Source organism: Peromyscus maniculatus, chromosome 2 (assembly GCF_049852395.1).
Source record: "Peromyscus maniculatus bairdii isolate BWxNUB_F1_BW_parent chromosome 2, HU_Pman_BW_mat_3.1, whole genome shotgun sequence".
NCBI lineage: Eukaryota > Metazoa > Chordata > Mammalia > Rodentia > Cricetidae > Peromyscus > Peromyscus maniculatus.
In genome coordinates this window covers 54,144,245-54,162,875 of record NC_134853.1, presented here as the reverse complement: position 1 = coordinate 54,162,875, position 18,631 = coordinate 54,144,245, and the positions used below count along the sequence as shown (strand labels likewise).

Below are 18,631 nucleotides of genomic sequence, written 5' to 3'. Positions count from 1 at the left end.
TGCCGATATGCAGATGAGCTACCTGCTTCCATTTATAAGCTTAAATGACAGAAAGGAAGGAGAAAGGACGTGAGACAGAAATAGAGAGGAAGAGAGTTATTTAGTCAACTAGCCAAAAATTAAGAGCACAGAATAAAATTAATGGTTTTCTTTTAAACATATTACTTGCCAATTTATATTCCAGCTACTTAAAAATTAAAATTAAAATCTTTGTGGTTCCACAGATAGAACAGACATAGCAGAAAATATCTACAATCTGAAGTTCAGTTGATTTTTCATTCATTCTATGATGAAACTTTGAAACATAAGAGACCGCGTTAGCATAGATTTCTTTAAATATAAAATGGCATGAACTAAACTTAAATATATATGTGGTACAATATAACACACAGACACATACCTACACACACGCACACACAAATACAATCTCTTGCTCTCTCCATAGCAGGCAAATTTTACACTTAATTCTTTCCATCACAGGATTCTTTAGCAAATGTCAGTGGAAGCCAGGACTCTGCTGACGAAGCAATGCAGAGTCAACTCTGGTCTCCACATCACCTTGGAGAGCTGCAGTTTGGAAGGAGGAAGTCCCTCCTGTTTCCTTTCATCAAACAGCAGTTAGACTTCTCCAGAAATCCATGACCCCTCTAGCCCTAAAGGAACGGTCACCTTTCAGTGTGTGCACTTTTGCCTGGCTGTCTGAACAGGGAAGGGGAAAAATATCCCTACAGATATGTGGCAACTGCTGCTAATTCTCTCTCCCCACTGTCACAAAAGAAGAAACAGCCACTTTCAGGTGAGGGACTTCAATTATTATTCCCCTGTTGACAATGCTACCAAAATCTATCTCACATTCTTTCTCTATTTTTAAATAAGAAATGAAAACATACTCAAGACAGAATGCTATCCATTTGCCATGATTTCCCATAAATATCCTTGAAGATATGAAATCATGCTTAATATACATGAACAGAGAAAAATTTGCACCAAGGAATGCATTGTTTATTTTTTTCCTTTTTACATAAATGCAAAATAACTTTTTCCATATTTAATAATCCAAATAAGTCAAACCTATCTGCTATACAGTACAGCATTATTTACTATTGTAAAAACAATAAACACAAGGATAATCTCCCTCCCTCCATTCCTCCTCCTCCTCCTCCTCCTCCTCCTCCTACTCCTCCTCCTCCTCCTTCTCTCTCTCTCTCTCTTTCTCTCTCTCTCTCTCTCTCTCTCTCTCTCTCTCTCTCTCTCTCTCTCTCTCTCTCTCTCCATGCCCTTTCCTATTTCTCTAGTACTAGGTATTGGTGCATGGCATCACTAAGCAGGCTCTCTACAGACTTATGTTTATTTTGATGACATAAATTTTCTATGTGACAACTTAAAGATAAAAGCTCAAAAGATAAATTAAAGGTTAACTTATTCCAATTATTATATAGAAAATTATTTAAAGGATAAATCAAGACAAACTAGTGGAAATATGTTTAATATTTATATACATTGATTTTCTAAATAAATTTTAATAATCTTACAATTCAGAATCATGGAATTAATACCAGTTAGAATAAAACGTTATTTGTTAATAGTTAATAGTTACAATGATTTCTGAAAAGGGCGCTTTGTTTCTAGTCTGACCTAATTTAAAGATCCGGGAAACACATTTTAGGACTTGCTTAGGAGATCACAGTCTAGATGGAAGTTGCAGGATTTGAAAGGCATCTTTAATAACCTTCTGTTGACCCTTTTCACGAATCACAGCCATCAGCCACAAGGCAGCATGAACAAACCCACAGCACTGACAAGGGCTTCAGGAGCTCAGTGCCTTAGCAATCAGGAGCATTGTAGCAAAGTGATTGTTACAGTAGGACGTGAATCATACTTGGACTCCAATTTCTTTTTCCAAACAACACATCTAAGAATAAACTAAGAAGTCCCATGAGATAACAACACTGGTCCAGCAAAAACAATGTTGGATATCTATCAAAAGCCTTTTTTGACACCATTATCTATTGATCTGCACTTTAAAAAACAAAACAAAGAAACAAACCAAACAGCCCTATAGTGAGCTAGCAGTACTGAGTGGACTAAAGGAAGTATAAGTGCAGGGCACAGAGCTGCAACTTACTTTACCATAGCATGACATGACACACTGATGTGTTAACCCTTAGTGCTACTAATCTAAGTGAACATATCGTAAAGGAAAATTAATCCTTCACTTTTGTGAAATACCCGGCTAAATCCATTAACTAATGACTCCATGATGCAGTAACATCTTAAGCAACATGTCTTTTTTTGTGCCCTATTATGGAAATCTTTTCTAAGATGCTTCTGAAGAAATAGAGAAAAATCCATGTGAAATAATATAAAACTTAATATAAAAATACATACATACATATATAAACATACATGAGCACACACACTTAAAATGGCTTTTACAATTTTTATGTGGAAAGCTAGATGATAAAATCTATGTTACTTACTCAACAAACCTCCAGAAAAGATGCCTCTCATTTCTGCACTGCTTGCATTTATGTCTGAGACTCTATACAAACTTATTGTCATTCAAAAATTTTGAAAATCAGTTACAGTTACCAAATAATTACTGTTGTTTCCACTAAAAAAAAAAGAAAGAAAAGAAAAGAAAAGAAAAACAATGACAAAAAAAATTGTTAATTTTTGTCCTGGTATGACTTCAAGAATACCTGTTTTAGCCCGACAGTGGTAGAGCACGCCTTTAATCCCAGCACTCGGGAGGCAGAGCCAGGCGAATTTCTGTGAGTTCAAGGCCAGCCTGGGCTACAGAGTGAGATCCAGGGCAGGCATCAAAATGACACAGAGAAACCCTGTCTCAAAAACTGAAAAAAATAAAATAGTAACTGTTTTGTTGACTGAATTTACTCTCTACATGCAGACAGTGACAATAGAACAGGTTGTATTTATGGGTTTATGAATATATACATATGTGTGTGTATTAATATATAAATATACATACGACAACCAATGGGAAAAGAGGCTATGAATCTGAAAGACAGCAAACAGGGATGTGTGGGAGGGTATGGAGGAAGTAAAGAGAAAGGAGAAGTGCTTGTGATTAAATTATAATTTCAGAAATAAAAGAAATGCTGAAAAAAAGAGAACTACTACAAAAAAAGCTATAAAATTCTAATAATGCCACACAAATGTAGGTCTATACACAGGTCCAAAAGCACAATTGGTGAATTCTTTACAGCATAAGCAACTAACGAGAGAGAAATATCAGAACTCAGTGAAATTACATTTTACTTTCAAGGGTGCTTCAACTGAGATGAATGTTGAGAGCTTAAAAAAAGAAAGAATTAAGAAGTCAGTAAGCACATGTTTCGTGTCTTTGTATGAGCAGGTTCAGAGGCACCAACGAGGAGTGCTGCCAGGAGCAAGCGGCATGATCGCATCTGATTTTAGTTACTTGTTGAGAAAAAGCTGAAAGAAAAATATCTGACTGGTCAGATGCTGCCTTTTCATGTCGGGAGAACAAAAAACATGTTCACTCCTTTAATAAGTACAAATAAACACGACTGATGAGGGGAACCAAAAATTTTGATGAGGGGATTCCAAAATTTTACAACTGTTTATTTGCAGTCCAAACATGGTTGGTGTCAATGAGATGCAGATCTGTCCTGGTGATTCTTCTCATAGAATCCACCAGGGCAGAAAATCATCTTCCCTGACTCAGAAACCCTTGGTGATAATTTAATGTATTTATGTTAATTTAACATTTTTCTGCAAATCTGAAACTCCACCTTCTCTTAGAAATCATTTTTTTTTATTATAAAGCTATCTTTTGATTTAGGCTGGTGGCAATGTTACCTAGACAGACCATCCATTTTACATTGTTCATATAAAAGGTATTTATGAGTGCTGCTACATCTTAATAGTCATTTTTATGAGAACTTTTTAATGTATTAATGGAAATTCCTTCAGTATAAGAACACAAAATATGTTATTAAAATATAACCTTCAAGAAGAAAAACATGAAAAATCTTGATTCAGCAACAAAACAAGTCTATTACAGAGTAATAGACAATAGTAACTAGAAAATAAAGTGCTTACTGCCTTAAAATCAATCGATAAAATACAGCCTTTCCATGTTCTTTAAGGGAAGCACTCCACTTTTTAATGATAAGAATTCTGTTTTGCTTTGTTTTAAATGTGACCCAGTAAATCAGAGTCATCTTCAAAATGTTGAGCTTTGATTAGTATAAACTGAATCCTGTCTCTGTGGCTAGGTATTGCATGTACAGACAGAAGGAACCCAAGCAAGGAGTCATCCTGCAGCATGGTCAAGTTCTATGAGAAATGTCATGATAAGAACATGAAAACACAGTTGCTAAAGTTGTGTCAAAAAAGTCAACTAATGATATGGAGCAGCTGAAGGCTAAATCTTCACTATTTGATCAATACAATCAATCAATCTCCCTATCTTTCTAACACCGTTTACCCTCTTTTTTCTCCTTCTGCATACCACACACATATTGACATATTCTATAACATTATTTCTCAGATGACACACAGGCCATGCATAGGGTCAATGACTATTAGCTTCACTTACACTTGGCTGACAATTGATCAGTATCAAACATAGAGTCTTAGTTCCTCCACTAGACAGAACAAGATTCTGACAGAAAGCTGCCAGGAAAGATGATGGATGATCTCTCTTGCTGACCTCCTCCCCAAGTGCCACAGTTTGCCTCTCTTTCTATCTCCAAAGCAAAATATCCCTCTGAGCTTCTCAGTGGCCTTCAGCTTCACTGGTGCTAACAAGTCCAGACATTTCCATCAACTGGGTTCTCTACCTTTTAAACACAAGGTCTTGCCGTTTTTGGCTAGCTAAAGCTGGGCACAGATGTCTTTTGTTTTTAATTGCATCTCTACTGTCTTTAGAAAGGATGTAATCAGACAAGCAAAGATTAGGTCAACCAAGAAAATACTGAATTGTGTATCTCAGTTTTCTAATGTCATTATAATAACATCAAAGTCATTTATCTATTTAAAGTAACTCTTGGATGATCTCATAGCACCTTTCTAAATTGATAATCAAATTTTGTGTCGCTTCGTGAGTAACTAATATAAAAACTTTAATAAAAAACCATTTGATATATGGGGGAAATCTTCAGTCATTTCATGAAAGCAGCAATTCCATTTCTATTTTAAAATGCATGTATTTGAGAAAATTCTACAAAATTTCTAGAATTCATTTTTGCTTTCTCCCACTTGATGTGCCTGTAAAATTCAGCCTTCCCAGATCCCGCCACAAAAAAAAAAAAAAATAAAAACAATATTTAATTTCTACTGAAGATGTTTTAGCAGGTCCAAAAATTGCTTGTTGCGTTGAGATTCTGGCCATGAGCAATTTTAATATGTTGAAATTTGTTACTGAAAGTTGAACAATGTGAAGAGAATTATATAACCATAACCTCTAATATTCAAAATTTCAATTGTAAAGACTATGAAGAATTTTTGCAGATAGAGTTTATGGAGCCCAATTTGAAGAAACAATTGTTTTAGATAAAAAATGTAGTTATAGCTCCAATGTTCCAGAAAAATCAGTGTAATTATCAAGACTCTGCCTAACATATTTGGTAGTAAGTATATTCGTACATAAATATACTGATACTCAATATAAAGTGGAATAGGATAGTAAGTGTGTATTTTACAAAGAATGATGAATGTTAAAATTTTTGTTAACATTCTAAGCCATATTAACCTTTTTGTCAGGTTGCAGAAAACAATATAATGTAATCACTTTCCATTACTTGAAACAAAGATAGTAAGCCTAGATGAAAAGATTCTGAAATTCTGTATTATCATTTATGTTCAGAAAATTAGCAAATTATGATTGAAATTGCCAATTAAATTTTTCTAGACACTTTGTTCTATATCAACTGTAAGTACAAATGGAATTATAAGTATGCTCACTAGAATGAAGCAGTCCTTTCAAAAGAATACGGACAGTTACTCAAAGAGCAATGCAAGAGCATAATTTCTCTTAATGCCACAGCATGCATAAAGACTCTCCACTTTTATTCTTTACATTTAATAGTATTTCCTCAAGAAATTTCTAAAAGTTTTGTGTATGTATATGCAAAACAACTATAAATTTTTTTTTTTTTTTTTTTTTTTTTTTTTTTTGGTTTTTCGAGACAGGGTTTCTCTGTGTAGCTTTGCGCCTTTCCTGGAGCTCACTTGGTAGCCCAGGCTGGCCTCGAACTCACAGAGATCCGCCTGGCTCTGCCTCCCGAGTGCTGGGATTAAAGGCGTGCGCCACCAACGCCCGGCCTACAACTATAAATTTTTATTCATAGTAGTCTTTCTATAAAATATAGTGAACAGATAAAACTTCTTCCTTAAAATGTGGTTCAGACACCAGGAACCTGTGTACCTTAAAAAAATTAATTAGTCATTTCTCTAATTTATAACTATGGTGCTAAAAGTCTAAAAATCTTGTGAATCAAGTGAGATACCGATAATACATAAATTTTAAAGACAGGATGGTGAGATGATTAAATTCTCATCTCCAAATTTGGATGGAACAGGGTGGTTGACTGTTTGTTTTCAGGTGACCAAAGGAGTCTGCCAATACACATTCTTATGAATATGTCCATCAGTCAATAGCGACAATCTATCAGATTCTACTTTGAGTAGCAAGTGACAATCAGTTATCTATTGGCATCAATGAATAATAAATAAAGGTGCCCTGCAAATTTATATGAATAAATGTGCATTATGTCTAGTACAGATTACCCATGTGTGAAATGTGACCTGATTATTTTTTTTCTTATACATTAGGAAATAAATGATAAGGATGGGAAGAGGAGGAGGGGAAGAATGAGGATTTGAATAAGAACAAGGAAAAGAAGAAAAATTAAAGCAGCGACAGTAGAGAAAAATCACACTAAATGTGAATGCTGGTTTACACCCATATTTCATTTTCAACAAGTGATCGAGTCCTAGCTTATATGAATTTAAACGAGCTATATTTACAGGCTCTTGAATATTTATACTCTATTAAAGGAATAACACTGTTTGCTGTCTATGCAAATGTATATAATGGCAAGAATGCCTCAAAAATGAAGGGCCAGAAGAAGCTGTCAGTGTTCCAACCTCAGCCCTTCCCAGGCACTCACTCTTCTTTTGTCTTTTCGGCAGGGGAAAGAAAAACCCTCTAAATTCATCACTAAAGTCATCTTCATTGTTAGCATCTATTTCTCTTTCAAATTTAAACACGTGGTGGCTGGATGTTACAGCTTTAGAAAGCAGAAGGCTCACAGCACTGCTGATTAGGCACTCATCTGCCCATCCTGACAGGGTACCTTACTGAAGATTTGGACTCTGAGCTTGCACAGAACAGCAGAACATTCCTGCTGTTACATAAGGGACAAAAACCGACAGGGCAGAGAACAATTCTGGTAGTTTCTTAGCGTTATAAAACAGTTAGAAGTCATGTGACAGAAGGTTTTCCTCATGCTGATAGAATGGTAATTTTTATTTTCCTTTATTAAACTGTCTTTCTAAGCTTAATATCATAACATCTTATAAATAAAAAATGATGTCAATGATTTAAAGAAGTCATGGGTTGTAGGAGAATCCTGAAGAAGTGAGCTACTTTTCACAGCAGAAAGGCACACAGTGCATTGAATGACAGTACAAGACGCAATCCCAGCATTCAGGGAGCAGTCACTGCTAATTTGAAGTCAGCCTTGGCAGCAGGAAAAGACTATCTAAGAACAAAGATCAGTAGTTATCCCTAGCTCAGTAGTTATCCCTAGCTCAGTGATGCTGCATGTTTCCAGCATATACAGCACTCTGAGTTCAGTCTCTAGCACTTTAAAGGAAACATAAAAACAACTCGACAGATATATCACCGTTAGATCACAACTTTGTAAAGCTCAGAAGCAATATGGATTAATTGAGTCCAGTTATTTTATTTAAATGCTAGCATGTCCAGCATTAGGTTATAATAAGCAAAATTATTGGCATAAAAGGAAAGCAAAACCTAAAATTGTGCCATATTTATATATACTTATATCTAATAAATAAGGACACAAAGAGGAAGGAAGTTGTACTCTTACTGTTCCTATCCATTTAATAGATAGGAAAGGTAAGACCTGGTGATATATAGGTATAATCCAAGTTCTTGGAAGGCTGAGGCAGGAAACCTTAAGTTTAAACAAAGCTGAGCAACATGGCAATCCGAAGCCAACCTCGGCTGTACAATGAGACCCTGTCTCACAAAACCCAGAAACTATCTTTATATATCTATAGATAGATATACGTATGTACACATACACACTTACAATGGTGAAGTATTTTTTAGAAGTGTTAAGCCATGTGATAGTGTAAGGAAATTAAAAGCAACTGCTAAAGTTTAAAACATTGGAAAAGAACAGGAATGAACAAAAGAAAAATCAAAGGGAGGAGACATTATCAAGGAGCATTCACTTTTTCTTAATGAAGAATGAGGTATACTAAAAATAAGGATGAATGCATATGCAGTGATGATCTGTACATAGAGAGCTAGGAACGGTAATGTTATCTTATTGGGGCAAAATACTGAATGAGAAACCAGAACTAAAACAACACAGAACTCCTGTACTTAACTTTACATGAAATAAATGTTACAAACTAAAAACTTTAGTAGAGGAGTGGGCTGTATATGTGCATAGGTTAAGTTTTGTTTGCAAACCAGAAACTGCATGCCTACATGGTCAGTTGTGAGCAATAGATTCTAACAGTCAGTTTTAAGGAAGAGATTTTTCAAATGCCAAATTGCCTTTCTGACCTGAAAGAGCTGAGGGGTAAAGTCTGAAGGATTTGCAGAGGAAGTGCATGTAGTGTGAAACCTCGTGATAAATGGCAGAGCAACTGCTTCTGCTGAAGCGTAGGTAACTAATACTATAAGAGATATCCACTGATTTTACTTTAAAGTGCATTTGCATCTAACAGACATAATAATAATGATGTGCTAATTACTAACATTGTCCTCTCTTGATCAAAATGCTGAGGAAACTTGCAGAATATGTAAGCATAAAATTCACTTTCCCTTTTATCCAAGACCTAATCAGCCCTGATCTGTTACATAAGCTGCTAGAAAATGAAGAAAACATTTATTTTATAAACTTTCCATTTTGTGATTTATATTATTGAGGTAGCTTTTTTTTTTCTCTTAAAACATCTATTACTTCAAGCATATTCTACAGGAGTTTTTTTTTTTTCAATTTGTTTGTGATTGGTAGTTGTGATTTCCAGAGGAGAAAATATGTAACTATTTGGCACTTTAAATTAGTGAATTGGTGCATAACAATTCATACATCTAATAATGAGCCAAAAAGAAAAATCTTTTTCTCCTGTTCCACTATGTTGAGTTATGATTTTATTTTCTCTTGGTGTGATACAAGTGAGCTATGTGTGTTTATGTATGTACATATAACTGTGTGAGGGTATGTGTATGTGCATGCATTTATAGCAGTATACACTTATAAATTGTATATCCCTGAAATAAACAGAAAAAGAAACTCAACAGCAAGCTGTGACTTTATCTTTGGAACACTCTTCAATAAAATGTTAACTCTATGCATGAAGATTTACTTGTCCCACTTATTAATATATTCTTCTAATATACTGTTGATGATCTTCAGGACACAAACTCCAAGAATTTATTATTCCAATTGTCTTGTAAGATACTATGCCCCTAGAGAATAAAATATCAGTAAAAACATTATGTTAAAAATGTATTTTATCTGAGTGAGTAAAGGGTATATGCTCTCTCATATTTCATTTCAAGGAGACAGACGACCTTCACAAAATGGCATCTAACTTAGACAAGCTATAAAACGTTCGTTATTTCATCTTGTTAAAAGTAGAAGACACAAAGAAATATTTAAGGAATCCATTAGGTTTATTTGTTTAACCCAGCTATTAGTTTAAATTAATGTCATTAACATCATTAGGTGTAATTGTCTACATGGGAAGTGGTTCAGTTAATAACAGTAAACTGCTATTTAAATAAACACAGAACATTTAAAGCACTGGGAATTTACTGTGCTTGCCTAATAGTTCATCAATTTTTTTCTCAGAACAAACATTTATTTTATCCCATAACTGATAGGAATATAGTCTTTCAAGACATTATACCCTTCTCCAAGTGGCCACTTCTACACCAACTTCTCTCCTATTCTTTGTTACAAAGAATGATCTTACTAAGTAGAGTAAGTTTAATAATAGATTTCCGTTACTCAACTTCAATGATAAATGCAGATATGTAGCTAAATATTATATTCAATCAATTCTTGTACTTAAGAACCATCATAGGTTCCTTTCTGAAGATTTAGATTGTCTACAAAACCAAAACAAACAAAAATCCCCTGCAATTTATTGTTTGTGGCTCCAGTAGAGCAGTAGAGGACTGAGGGTCAAACCCCCACAGGTGAGGTACAAAACTAAGAGCTAATTAGATGATACATTAAGCAGAATATAGCACACTATGGGTCCTTTCATAGCTGCTATAATTTTTAAGACATCAGCAGTGATACATAATATCATCATCAATAGCAAATCATTTAAATACACAAAATTCTGGTTCCTAGAAAATGCTGATATTTGAGATGATGCTATAAAATACCTATGCATACTTAATAAGTTTTAACTGTTCTTATCATAGATAAGAAATAAAAAGGTCTATAGATCATTAATTTGAACTAAATTCAAGGTTGAATTGTTTTTACTATTTGTTCAGTGGTTCTCAATCTTCCTAAATCTGTGACCCTTTAATACAGTTCCTCATGTTGTGATGACCCCCAAATATAAAATTATTTTTGTTGATACTTCATAACTGTAATTTAATTATGATTGTAATGCAACTATCTGATATGCAGGATACCTAATATGTGACTCCTATAAAAGGACTGTCTGACCCCAAAGGGGTTGCAACCCACAGGTTGAGAAACACTTCATTAGATTAAAAAACATTCTATATGCATGAGGCTGAAGAAATAGCTCAGTGGTTAATAGCAGACTGCCCTTGCAGAGGACTCACATTTAGTTCCCAACACATATGTTAAGAGGTTCACATTCATGTGTATCTCCAATTTCTATGGATCTGAAGCCACTGGACCCTACCAGCAACTGCAATCATGTTCATATACCCACACACAGACACACGCACAAATATACCCACAGACAGACACAGAGACACTTCCACATTTAAAAATAAATCTTCTATTTTAATTTCTATATGTGTGAAAATATCTGCTTTTCACACAATTAACTTACAGGAATACCCTAGGACACATGTCCAACCTATAAATCTAATTTTTGTAAGATACCTTTCAGTTGATATGCTAATAAAAACATATTTTTCTGATATTTTCCTCTCTGATTCATACATTATAATCATAGAGAAAACTACATATTATAAAGCTGTCAAATTTCTCATAAAATATTATTGACACAGAATGGTTATCAAACAGAAATCATTAGGAAGAAATTATTTTATAGGTTAGTTATAATTATCTTAGAGAAGAAGGCTAGGACCTATATAGGGAAGTCATCCTAAACAGAAGATCATCAATTTATATTATGACACTGCCTGTCAGAAATTCATGCCAATTTAAACTTCTACGAGAAATGTAACAGGAGACCACATATATGTTAGTAATAGCTTAATTTAAAATATTCAAAAAATTATACACTAAATGCACATATAACTAAAACCTGAAACAGAGCTATTGACTCCATATTCTTGTCTTCCTTTCATTACATTTCATTTTACTTACTTTTACTCTTCTCCTTATTGAAAAATTGACATTTCGAGGTACTATGAGTACAAACAGAAAAGGCCGAAGAAAAGCAAAAACCTGTGTTCTAGTTTGAAATTGTGATGAGTCTAATTTTACATATTATAATATTTATCCACGTTTGGCAAGCATAGACAACGATTGTTTTTACAGACAAAAAAAAAAAAGGAGCTGGAGACCATGGAGGTACTCACTACATGTCTGTGTAATTGTCTATTTTCTTATGTATTTTAAGAAGTATTATAAGTTTCTGAATGTGAAGAATTTTAAAATATTAAAAGTATGAGATAATACACATATAAAATTCACTATGAGAAATATTCTCACATAATAAGGGCTATAGATATCTTTCCATTTACAGGGCTCAGGTAATACATTCTAGAGTTTTATTTTGTTTTTTGTTTTTTTTTAATTCAAACTAGTATTTTAAACATACAAACTGAAAGCAAAGCCATCTACCTTTAGAACAGTTTCAGTATACAGTAACTGTAAACACACTTCTGACCTTAGTTTAGAAAATGTTGTTCAGGCTGGCAGAGCCCCTTCCTTCTCCCTAGGTTGATAATAGAGAAGAGGAGGCTAGGCCTGTATTTAATGAGAAGAAATGAGGAAGCTGGAAAAGAAAAAAAAAGACAGAAAAAGACTGACAGAATGTGAAAGTGAAAAGGAATAAGAAATAACAGTTTTCATAAAAACAACTTCCTCGAGTACGAAGCACATTACTTTTTTGTATTTTCTCATCATTCCCTGGCCAGGAAGGAGAGGACAGTGCATGGTAAAAAGGAAGGCACAGTCAGGGGTGGGGTGTGACCGGCTGTCAAAAGTCATAACGAAAGGTCTCAGAAGGAGCCCCAAATGCTTTTTCAAGGACGAATGGAACTTCAGGAGGTGATCAGTAAGGTCACAGAAGTAGCAATGAGAACTATATTTGTGTTTAAGGTCAGATATTATTAAATAGTGGGACATTGCGGGGAAGGGGGGAATGGACCAACGTTTAAAGCTAAGTAGACTAGTATCAGGCAAGGAAAACAGGACTTCAACAATGATACATATGCATTGATATTTTTTTTTTAAAGACCATGGTTAAGATGAAAAGATTTAAGTGCCAGTCTGAAAAAAAAAATAGGGATTTTCTGTAGGCAATTAGGAGCATGAAGCTTCTCAACAATAAAGGAATACTGTATATCAGTACTTCACACATCACACTCAGACTGCCATTTGAAGAACTGGAATAAAAAAAGAAAGAGAGAGATGAAACCGAATTGGAATGCAGTGTGCTTAAGAAAATAGGAACAAATACCTAGAAATCATCATAATGTGAGAAAATATTCAGGTTTATATCACCTTTCCAAATATTCTGAAAGTCAATTAACATGATCATGCAACTGATAAAACTGAGATGGTCCTCCATAATTACTCAGGTACTCTGGGGATCCTGAAGACTCAGCAACCTGATTAAAGAGCAGCCTTCCACACTCTGTGATAGTGGGTATTCATCCCAGCCTCACCATGATCCTGTTTCTTTGCATTAAAGGTGTGTATGAGCTAGCAAGTCTGCTCAGCAGGTAAGGATTCTCTGCACTAAACCTGCTGCGGTCATGAGGTGGAAGAAGTCTGACCCCAGCAAGATGTCCTCTGATCCCACAGTGATACAGACATGAGCATATACCCAGAGGTGCACAAGATAAATAAAATGTATATCTACATCATGTACATATTATTGAAGCAATTTGTTATTATTTCAGTTCTCTCTCTCTCTCTCTCTCTCTCTCTCTCTCTCTCTCTCTCTCTCTCTCTCTCTCTCTCCATATATACATTGCTCTTCACATTAGGTAATAGTGTTTATTGGGCTGAATGATTCAGTGACATCTCTCTACGTTATTAAATTAGTACATGTGAATTGCGGACTATTACTAACTAAAAATTAAGTAAACAAAATCTAAGAGCTGTTTTACCAAAAACCCCAAATCTTTCTCCTTTTACATCATGTAAAAAATAATTGCCATTTGCCAATGTTGCAGAATTTATGCAGAAGCTAATGTCGTTTTAAGACCATATTTTGAAGACACAATTTAAGTTAATCTTGTGTGAACTATATGATTTCCTATAACTAATAATCATAATTAATTATAGTATAATTAAGTATGCTAATTATAATATGTAAAAGTTAGTGTTCTAGATACCTTTAATGCAGAGAGAACAAAATATCACTATATCAAAATCATAGGTATATTTATAGCTCCAGCTATTTTTTCCCTAAATATGTGTATATAAATTTTTACTTGAGTTTTCATTCAAAATTGTTAAAAAGACAACTCAAAATTTTTATATAGGATCACTGATATTATAATAACCAAGTTCAATTGTGGTGTGAAGCCTTAACTTTGGCCACTCAAGTTACTTCCAATATTTCAAATACATATATTGTTTGAAAGGAAAATGACTGTGTAAGAGTTATTTTTTTTTTTTATTTAAATGCTCTCTGCTGTGTTATCTGAGTTACAATGCTAGGTTAAAGAATAATTCACTGGCTGTGGGCTGCACTATATATTTACACTCATTCACTGCCAAAAGATTTCTTTACCAAGAATACATCATACTGCATTATTAATAATAAGATAACACTACACATTCATTGATTATTTTTTATGTCCCAGATACTATTCTTAGGGTTTAACGTGCATTATTTCATTCAATTCTGACAAGAACCCTATGAGGGAAGTACTATTTTTATTAGCCCCAATTTAAACTTAAGGAAATTAAGGTTTAGAATGTCCTACTTTAAGCACCTGGTAAGGTGTGGATCCAGAATTTCAGAATTCTACAATTTCCGCATCACAGCAATTTACTTTGTAATACAAAGTATATTTCTCTTAATATTTACTTAGCAATACAATACGTTTCAAAAGACACATTGGATATCACGAAAATTGATGGTATAAATCCTGTATTACTCCTCTGTGATATTAAAGCATGGCCATAGTATCAGAACTGTACATAAAACGCAGATTTTAAATATTGTTAATGCTTTTAAGTCAAATGGGTGTTTTAAGTTCTAGAATGGTATATGTTAAAAGTTCATAAATCATTTATCACTAAAATAATATCTCTTAACTTATCAAATGAAATAATAAGATACAGATGTGAATAAAATCCCCTTAATAAAAACTATGAATCAAACAGTTGAATTTGTATTTCAAATAATCAGAAGAAAATTTCTAAATTTTTCTTTTCAGAAAATGTAATTAAGCAATATAAACACAGCAAGCAAATCACATTTCTATAATATCATCATGTTTTTACAGTTTTGATGATATAAACTCTATGCTTTCAACCAGAAAGAACATTTTGAAGCAAAAATTCAGACACCCTCAATAAAATAAAATGTGATTAGTTCTGCAGCAACTAATATCTATACACTGAAGTCCAGAACAGACTTTAAAGAAGCAAGTAGGATAGTGGAGGAAAGACAAAAGTAATATCAAGATCCAACATGCTCGTCTAACCTCTCTGACTTAATATCTCAGAGATTCAGCTTCTTAGCAAAGTTGAAATGACTAAATGAGAAAGTGAAGGGCCATCATTTTTAAACATCTAATGAAAATTACCTACAGTGATCTATGGTGAAACTCAGCTACACATGTGCATAAAGCAAAGTCATACAAAAAATTAAAAATGTAAAACATTTCAGGATATAATTTTACTAACCTTCCCACATATATTGTAAAAAATTATAATCTAAATTTTTAAATGACTGTCTTCTTTAATTAGAAAAAAAACATTGGCTAGTTTTCATTCAAGTTCTAAGTTAAAGACAAATTTTCAAAAGTTAAATTTGACAAGAAATCAGAATTATATATTTTAAAGTACCTGCAAAGGTCTGTTTTAAAACACTATATTATTTAATTATTAGAATTTCTTCATGTACTCAGAGAATTATGTGAAATATATCATGTATTCATAGATTTAAGAAACATGTGGCTTTAGAAACAGGATTACCTTCTTCAAGGTCAAGAAATGAGCTCTTATATCAATTAACAAAAATTGTGATCAGTTTGCACAGTTACTCACTTTTCTCATTATCCCGGAATAAGCATCACAATGATGTGCTAGACAGCCCCCAGATAAACAGCGCTTTAAGTGGCTAATCAGTCACATTTGGCTAGGGATATGCCAGCATCCCCTCTCAAGACATCAGTGTTCCTCAATACGGGACTGGATTTGTTTTCCAACTCCTAACAGGATCATTGAGAGGGAACAGGAGGAATATTATAAAGGCAAGCCTGGATCAAATCCAGAACCAGGCACCCTCACAGCCATGCGCTGGAACCCTGCCAAGTAGCAGAGTGTTTTTGCAAATGAGCGTAGTTCCTTCATCAAGTATGTCACCAATTCATAAAACCTAAGAAAGTTTTGTCCTGAACAACAGGTCACTCATCTAGAATGAGGCCAATATAAGGGCGTATAGAAGCATCTCCCTTCTTCGTGCTTTTAGAAATGAATGAATGCCTACTGTCAAAATGCAATTCCACCTATGACACGTCAGGACTTTGTGGGGATAAAGGCAGATGGGTTTTACTTTAGTTTTAGATACTACTGTGGAGTTCACAGGTGACAGTAATTTCGGTTTTCAAATTTTGTATTAATTTCTTAAAACCAAAATAATTATTTATAATAGCACCATGTTTAGCAGAATGATTTTGGTCATTTGGAAAAAATAGAGGCCTTTTCTCATGGTAAAACATACCTGTAAACTACAGGTAGAGATATGTATTAAGTTCTTCATACAAATATGTACAATTAAAATATTTCCTGCTAAATTATACCAAAAACAAAAAAACAAAAATTGTAACTGTCATTTTCATTTTTTCATTAAAAAAAAAAACTTAATTCTTAAAAGAACAGAACCTGTAAAATTATTTCCTAGTCTTCTATCGGATAAATTAATTGTGACCTTGTACATATGCATTCCTGCTTTGCTACTTCTTCCCCGTTTATAATTGTGCAAATCTGAAATTCTTCTCTCACATCAATTCAATGATTAGCATTAGCTTTTATTTTACAGAAAAAAAAAACTGTACTGTTGCTGTCCAAATATTTAAATAACTGGTACAGCTGGACTCAACATTACTTTCCAGTAGCTGTTGCTAACTCCTCCTGGATAAGAACATGGCCGTTCATCTGATTAGTAGGTCACTGGGCAAATGATTATATTTCCTCAGGAAGATCACATTCTGCCAAGGGAGGATGGCAAATTTTTGTACCATTGTTCTAGTTCGCATATATGGAATCCTAAAGAATTTCTAACTGACTACTATCATGAGAAGTGAAAGAGGAAAGTATATGGGAGAGGCATAAGAGGATGCTGTGTTTGCTAATGGGACCTAAGCCTACAGAAGCTCCTTTCGTTTGCTCAGAGTTCACTTTACAGTGTTATCTACGGTGCAGATAATAATTGAGTGCTGGGGAAGGACTACTTTATATCCGTCCTGGTAATCCACATCATGGATTTAGCTCTTCAAACACGGCTGAAAAACACAAAGAGTTCAGCTTTATCATCCAAAACGTGTGTCCAGTAAGAGTACAATGTGAGTCATAAATGTAAGTTTTTAACATATCACCTAGCTGTGTCAAAAGGAAAGAAACAAACATTTAAAGTTTTTTTTCTTTAAAAAACCAAGGTCTCACTGTATCTCACTGTACAGCCTTGAGTGCTGATGCAGACTTAGCTGGACTTAGTCTTGTCACTTCCTGCCTCTGCCCTCAGAGCGCTTTAATAACAGACATACACAACTGCACGTTACGTAACATCTGTATAGGTTTAATGCAATGTTAAATTTAACCCAGCACACCTAAATTTAAATTATTATTTCAGACCATATTGAATATTGATAATTTCTAATTGTGTATGTTTTCTTTTATTCCTTTGAAACTCAGCATGCAATTTCTACTCACAGCAGGTCTCAATTTAGAATGGCCATTTTTAAAGCCAAAGAACCACACTGTAACTAAATGAATTGTCAGAAATATAAATTTTGTTTTGACTGTCTGTTTTTTCTTTTTTTTTTTTTTTTTTGAGATAGGGTTTTAAAAGGGAGCTCTGACTGGCCTGGAACTCACTATGTAGACCAGGCTGTCCTTGAACTTGAGTATTCATCTGCCTCTGCCTCCAGAGCACTGGAATTAAAGGTGCAGACCACAACTCCTTGTTTCAGTTATCTAAGTATTTTTAAACTATCATTTATTCTTTCAATGTTCTTATAAAATTGGAAAGTAAGAATGTAATTCACATGGGACATGGGACCGCTTGCTACTATGCAGGAAACACTAAGATTAAACAATGAAAAGTAGTATTTGTTAGGATTCTACTTGCTTTGTGAAGGAGATTACTATAGTAATGTTACTAAAAATGTAGGCCCAAGAATACGAGTATGTGAAGTCTGAATCTAGACTAACACAATTATTACTACTGTAACAGTAAGTGACCTATTTGTTTTCCACAGGCACCCTTTTCCATTGTGTGAAACAGGACAAGTCCACCTACATCAGTAAACAGGTACATAGAAAACAGAAGGGTGAGTACTCAGAGTATCTAGTAGACAATGCAGATAGTTATAACAATTACTAGCTGCAGCTATCTTTAACCTAACTAGTCATTGTAAATATCAGAGTTATGCTGCTACTTTAGCAGTTTAAGTAATAATACCTAAAAGTCATTTTACAGACTATATTATGCTTTGTAAAATAATGTTCATAAGTCATATAATTTTGTATATTTTTCAGGACATTGCAAAAGATGG

The 18,631-nt window shown here is 34.0% G+C and overlaps 1 protein-coding gene across 6 annotated transcripts in view; it reads right to left on the bottom strand.

The window, feature by feature from the left end:
- Epha7 (EPH receptor A7) overlaps window positions 1-18,631 on the bottom strand; it is a 146,205-nt gene that overhangs the window by 118,374 nt on the left and 9,200 nt on the right. The window lies entirely within an intron of this gene.